This window comes from Thermobia domestica, chromosome 10 (genome assembly GCF_964235325.1).
Source record: "Thermobia domestica chromosome 10, izTheDome1.hap1.1, whole genome shotgun sequence".
NCBI lineage: Eukaryota > Metazoa > Arthropoda > Insecta > Zygentoma > Lepismatidae > Thermobia > Thermobia domestica.
Genome location: NC_137463.1, coordinates 44,409,155 through 44,416,943, shown reverse-complemented (window position 1 = coordinate 44,416,943; position 7,789 = coordinate 44,409,155).

The following is a 7,789-nucleotide window of genomic DNA, read 5'->3' as shown; positions in this document are numbered from 1 at the left end:
TTCTGCTCCTCAAGAATTTTCCACTCCTTGAGGAATTTCAGGAATTTCCCAAGAAGTGTTTCTATTCACCCCACTAATTAAAAATCATAACAATAACCCAGTAAAGTTAAATTTTGTTTAAAAATAATTTACAAAAGGAAAACTTTTACTATGAACGTCAGTAAATGAAACAACAAACTACAAAATAGGCATATGTTCAAATGCAACAAATATGAAAATGTCATACTTACCAAGAAAGTTTAAGGAGCGCTAAAATACCGTGTAAGATTGCAGTAACACATTAATGCTACTGCCGTCTACCTCAGTGTTCCCAACTCAGTAAAACATTTTGTCTCTGCCCTGGACACTTTAGCCGTATAAGACTATGTTAAGAAATTTCAGTTTTCTTGATTAATTTATCGTCCAGATAAATCCAAAACTAGTCTGGGAGTTTTGTTTCTATTCACCCCCATGTTTCTATTCACCCCATTTGACGGTAAATATCTTGTTCGTAGGAAATTATTAAAGTACATTTTCTTTAAAATAAATATATACTTTTTTTCAAAGCTGTGACGTCACTGAATAGTCACTACTAGCAATGGTAACCAAAATATTCCAAAGCTTAAGGTCCTACCACATGTAGTTTGGGAAAAATTGTCTTCATATTGTGCATGTCTGGTTGTTGAATTATAGGGATTTTAACTTATCCATCACCATTTATACGTAGAATAGATAGGTGTAACAGTGACGTCATACTGAAAATTGCCCAAGGATATCAACGCGGCATCACTTCAAAAAATTTTGAAAGAGGACATTCCATTTCATAATAACAAGCCAAGAAAAAAACTTTGTACCACATGTTACACAATACATTGAATTTTACCATCGCTTTCTTCTTAGACTAATAAGTTGGCAATTGAAAGTCTTTTAAGAGTCTTCATCCCGGCGAAATTAAAATACCGCTAATTTTACAGTAATTATGTGATATCTTCAAATAGATAAAAGATAATTGAAATATGGAACAAGAGCGCCCTAGACAATATTATTTTGAGGTACCGTTATCACAAGTCACCTAGCGGCTTTCCGTTTTCAGCTGTTTAGAAACGTGAAAATAAATGCCGATTTTCAAAATGGCTCGAAATCGAAAGCAGATAAGTGAGTCGTGATAACGGTATCTCATGTAAAATAATATTGTCTAGGGCGCTCTTGTTCCACATTTCGATTATCTTTTATCTATTTGAAGATATCACATAATTACTGTAAAATTAGCGGTATTTTAATTTCGCCGGGATGAAGAGACTTAACTCACACCCGTGCCCTAAAATGGCTACTTTTTACACTACCGCGAGTCTTTATACGGCACTGGCCCCTTCCACTAAAGTAATGGTACATTTATTATCTAACATTAAACAAAAGCACTGTATTGCACGAGAAAAAATTTCACATGCACACTATGCACAAATATCGCACTCAAACTAAGCACAGAAGAAAACATTCTGCCTAACTGGTTTTAAGCAGACTGTTAACAGCGCTCCACCACGCTGTTCCACACAATTTCTCACTTTCAGACTTGTACTCCGCACCGTCACCCAGAAATGACACATTTACACACTGAATAAAACCAAAGAAGTGAGTAATTGGAAGGAACATAAAAAGACAGAAGGAAGAAACCAGTGGGAGATCGAAACAAAACTTACATGTTTTTGATTATTTATACGCGATGAAGTGATGAATATCAGTTAATTTAAGACACATCGCGCCTAAATATTAATTAATTAGAGCTTATTTAGGCATTTTGACCACAGAAAATGAATATACAAGTACACACAGCCATATATGAAGGGTAAGGGGAAAAAAGAAGGAATGTCCATGTGTGTGCCTTATTGGGTGCTTTGTCCTATCTGTTGGTCACTCTTAGTACTATTTGACAGTATAGGCCAGTGGTGTCCAATTATAATGAGCCAGAGGGCCATAACTGTCTTTACCAGTAAGGTGGAGAGCCGCAGCTAATAATAATAATAATAATAATAATAATAATAATAATAATAATAATAATAATAATACAATACAAAAGAAAAATATAAAAAAATATATTTGCAATATTACATACCTATGCAATGTGACTAATGAGGGTGACTAGCAGCGTTTACAACAGCTGGGGTATCTACATCCATTCCTCTTGTAAAAGATGTAGCCCGCAGAAGATGTAAAAGAGAAGAATCTCCAAGGCAGCTTCTGGAGCGATTCTTTGCAATTTTCATGGTGGAAAATGCACTTTCACACAGATAAGTACTACCAAACATTGACACTATTTTCCGAGATAACACACAAAAGCTAGGGAAACGTTTGTTAGAAAGTAGTCTGAAAAATCTACTCCTTTCTTTGTTCTTGTCTGAAACAATGGGTCAGCCTGAAGTTCGAGCTGTAAGTTTGGAGCTTTTTCTTCGATGTTTATTGTCAATGGATTAGTAAATAATGCAATGCCGTCTTTTAGTTTGTCAAAATCTGAGAATCTCGCATTAAATCCATTCATGATACTCTCGATGTTTCTACAGAACTCAGAAAATGCTTCCTTTTCAAAATCTAATGTAAGACGATTGCAACTTGGAAAGTATGCTAAATTGTGTTTATCACAAGAAGTGGTGTATTTCTTGCGCGCTATGGCTTCTAGGCAAAGTTCGAGGAAGAAAGGGTCTGATTTAAAAACTTAGATCAAATATATATTTGTTCATTGAAGTAATCGTTCCTTTCAGCAACGATTACATTACCGACTCCAGTGTTGTCTTGGATGCCTGCGCCTTTTTGTTGCATAGAAGCGCTAAATGGATGCCTTATTCCGAAAGAAGAGTGGAAACATTAAAAGAATGAATGAATATAAATTAAAATATTATCAGTTATAACAATCGTAAATCATGAAAGCTTTGTGGGCCGCAGGAAATGGTTTGGCGGGCCGCATGCGGCCCGCGGGCCGCCATTTGGACAGCCCTGGTATAGGCCATGTATGTCTAAATGCCGAAATGTCCATGCAAAACGGGGCAAAAGATTTGACTACCCTATTCTTTATTACGCGGTTTACAATATAAAAACGCCGTTTTCTCGAAAATCCAGTTTTGTGACATTCCTCCTTTTTTTCCCTTACCCTTCATATAGCCTATAGCTAAAAAGCTATTCAGGTATATATTTAAAAAGTTTCAAAAACCAACGTTTTAGGGAAGCTTCAAGGAATTTTTGACAAATTAAGGAGTTGACCAAAAATATAAAGTTTTATGTACGCTTAGTGTCATTAATGACATCTTTTCCGGATTAACCATAATCGAAAGTAAATAAATAAGTAAATAATAATAAAAGGTTTCTCGCCCATCCTAACGCACATAGCCCCTAAAAGGTTGACATAATTACATGTAATGATTACCAGTTAGTACAGAATACACAGTAAACCAGGATTTACAGCCCACACCACTACAGAGCCGCAAGAGCTTCCTCGTAGTTATCTGGTTAGCATACGCGCCTTTAGCGCTGGAGACGCGGGTTCGATTCCAGATAGGAGCTCATGTTCGGATCCTACGTTATGTAGATTCACGTTTCATATAGCTTCGCTGCTGAAAGGAACGCTGAACTCAAACCAAAATCACAATCACACCGCTACCGTGATGCTTCATAATTCGGCTCAAACACTGTAGACCACACGCTTCTTTGGGTGTCATCCACACATAAACACGACTCGTGGTTTGAATAAGGTGAACTAACTGTAAGACTCATCCGATCAAATCACACTTTATAGTCATTTTACGTATTTGTGGTATTGTGCTACAGCGTTATGGTCCCTTCGACCCCGTAAGTCAATTTCATATAACTGTGATTATCGACAAAGGTTGTGGAAAGTGCTGCTTGGGTTCATGCATTGCATGGCAGTCACATGACGTTCTGAGTGACAATCCACTTTAATGCTCTGCAGGATCTGTAACTGAGGGTTTTCTTTTAACCACTGTTCCTCCTTGCCACTGGATTTTGCTGAGAGTTTTGTAGGCTATGACCACCTTGGACACTGACCTCTGCAACGCACCCAACACACCTGGTACTTTCGCCACGTTGCACCATATAACCATGAATTTGCCCTTTTTGGAAATCATTATATTCTATCACAGTTTGCTTTGTGCACTGCAGACCTCCGTGCTATTACTACTACTACTACTAACGCAGTACGGAGTTTGCTCTAACAGCACGGTCTCCAACAGCTCGATTCTGCGATCGCCACCTGACCGTTGCCAACCCACATATATGACGTGTAGAGAATTCTGTGTGTTTCCATTACATTGAAAAGGATCTGCATCTCTTTATTTTATTTATCATTTTCATATTTATTATATTTATACATATATTCAAAATATTATCTATTTGCGTTGCAGTTTCATTTTTCAAACTTCTCCGAAATTATAATCAGGGATGAATTTGAGGATAAACAGTATATAGGGCCTACTCACTTATTATTTTTATAGCTCATCGTATATTTACATTAAATTAGGGATACAATGCATAGTGAAAAGGTGGATATACGTTATATTTTTGAAAATATTCAACCGTATACCTACCAAAAATTCTAGCAATAGATTACGGATTATAATTCATCTTTTATCATCTATCTATGGAAAGCGAACTCATTTATATTTTTAGACGAAAGCAATTGAGGAAAAAAAGGTTCAAACCTGTAGTTCAGAATTTTATAGTTTTTTTATTTTTTACTTTTTTATAACTCGCTTCGGTAAACCGAGATTTATAGGCATCAAAATTGCCACGGACAGAAATTATCCCTAAAATTTTAAAACATCATATCTTCTCGACATTACAAAATGGAGTCTTCGTACTTGCCTCGTCTTACAGAGAGTAAGAATATACCAGAAATAGTTATTTATAACGAGCACTTACTCGTATTATGCCCTATCATTGTCTTTGAATTTGGCGCTTTAATATCAAAGGGATGTGTAGTCTCAATTTGTGTTTTAAAGTTTAACTGTGCATAATTGAAACAAATTCATACATGGAAAACACTCTTAAGAAATATTTATTTCCTTTTTCAAGATCTTTCAACGAGTATAAAACCACTGTTGTATCTCTAAATCTAAAGCGAGAGACAAACTTGCTGACGTCTCCGAGTTCTCCTGCTAACAAATCAGAGGGATCAGGTGTTACCAGCTCTTTATATATATTCACGTCAGTCAATCTTGTACCGCTCCTCTCCTTCCTAGTTGACAGACGTAATTTCGATTTAAACTTCAGAGGCATTATGCAGAGTCGTCCTGACGCGTGATTAGTGCCATACTAAAGAGTTCGACTGTATACCGGTATATGTTTCCTGCAGTAGTCAGGCCTTTAGTATAACGCTAATCATACGTCAAAACGACTTTGCATAAGAAGGCAGCTATTTTACATGACGATCGGTATGTATCGTGGAGTACTCAAAAAAGGAGATATGTTTACAGAACGCAACGGAATCTTAATCACTTCAGCTTCCCTAAGACGCGCATGTGAGGCGACTTATCGACGAGAATTGAACGAAAAGCCCAGTGTGTCCCCATCTGCGATACGGTTGCAAAAAACAAAACTGTTATAAGTTTCTAATAGCATTAGAATAGTTTTGTCAGACTAACGTATGATCACATTGGACGGTGAGATTTTTGACCGCGACTAACTGAATATCGTAACATAAAGCTGATCGTAAATAAGACTTTGGTAGTGTTTTGATATGTCCTTTGAAAGAAACCAGAAAATGAGACGTATTCGTTCATTACTGTTAAGTATCATTTTGAAATGTATTACAAATGTAAATAATTTAATAATATATTACTTCCTTTTATTTCTTTCCAGATTTGATGTCCAACGCAAGATCCCGAGCAGATCAAGAAGAGGTTTTTCACTCCATCAGGTAAGTATAGCCAATGATGTAAGCAGACGCAGGAATTGTGTAGTACCACCACAGTAGTGGTTGTTGCGCTCAAGTAACAGTAATAGTAGTAGTAGTAATTACGCGATAGTAGTAGTGATACTGATGTACTTTGACGAAATAGTTGAAGTTTCAAATGGAAACGTATTATTTATTTATTTATTTTGCGTTCAAGAGACAAAAGTATTGTATATACATGCGGTATAGAACATGTCAAATTCTATCATTGTCTATATAATAAACTACTACTATAGTTCCTTATAGATCACATTAGTCTTACAACATGATACATATATATGCATAGAAATACCACACCTTATCTAATCATCTACCTGGCTTTATTCATAGTGCGAGAATCTGTAGTTCTTTCTTTATATTATGCTATTTTCATTTAGTATTTAGGAAATACGAATTGAAGATATTTGATTGTAATAATATATAAATAAGTATGACTACTCATGTAATAATAAAATAAAATAAATACCTTACTATTGATTCATACAACTACAAGTTTCTAGCTTGAGCATGTTCATAAAATTCCGAGACAGCATAAAAGCAGCGCTCTTGTAGGTACTTTGTTAGTATTTGTTTAAAAAGGTAATCAGATTTAACATGAGTTTCGTAACATGAGTTTCTTATGTTGATGGGTAAGCTGTTATAAATTTCTATTCCTGTATATTTTGGATTTGTTTGGTAAAGTGCTGTATTATGAATAGGAATTGCAAGATCGCTTTTGTTTCTGGTATTGAATGTATGAATGTCACTGTTGCATTTAAGAGACGGTTTCAGGTATTTTCTTATAAAGATTGCCGTTCGTAATATATAAAAGCAAGGCAGTGGGAGAATTTTAAGCTCACGGAATATTCTTTTGAATAATACTCTTGATTTTGTACCTTTCACTGTTCTCAGTGTCCTTTTTTGAATCTTAAAAATTGTCTTACTTTCTGCTGCGTTTCCCCAGTGTACTATTCCATACGTAAGTAGACTCTCAAACTGACTATGATAAATTACTTTTAATGCTGATATGTTGAATGATGTTTTCACACTTTTTAAGGCATTGTGCACTTTACAAAGTTTCTCTTGGAGTACAGATACGTGCCTATCTCACGTTAGTGTATGACTTACACAGAGTCCTAGAAGTTTCGTTGCTTTAACGTTATCTATAAATTTATTTTTAATAGATATAATTGGATTGTTTACATTTGTATTTCAAGAGTGATGAAAGTTTATTACTGTAGTTTTATCGGTATTTAATTTTAATTTATTATTTTTAAGCCATGAGTTTAATTCTTCTATTGTTTGTCCAATACTAACATTCATTTTACTGTCAGTGTATTCAGTAATGGCTAGACTTGTATCGTCAGCAAACATGGTTGGTTTGGCTGTTTTTATGTAAGCTGGAAGATCATTGATCAAAATTATAAAGAGAGTAAGGCCTAAAATCGAGCCTTGTGGCACCCCGCATTTTATTGGTTTGATGTCAGAGGTATATCTGGAACTTGTACCCCGCTGAACTGTGTAATCAATTACTATGGTATGATTTCTATCTTCTAAATAGCTTTGGAACCATTTATTTACAACTCCTCTTACACCGGTATTGTTGAGTTTTCGAGGAGTATTTGATGCGAAACAAGGTCGAATGCCTTAGTTAATTCTAGAAAAATGCCAGTACATTTTTTCCTGTCGTCTAATGCATCCCGAATATAATCTAGATAATTAAATATTGCCGTTTCAGTTGATTTTTTGCGTTGGAAACCATTTTGAGCAATATCTATTATATTATATATTTCCAAGAAGCTTACTATACGTTTTTGCATAGTTGATTCGATGATTTTTGAAAAGGGCGAAAGTAAGACAATGGGTCTATAGTTT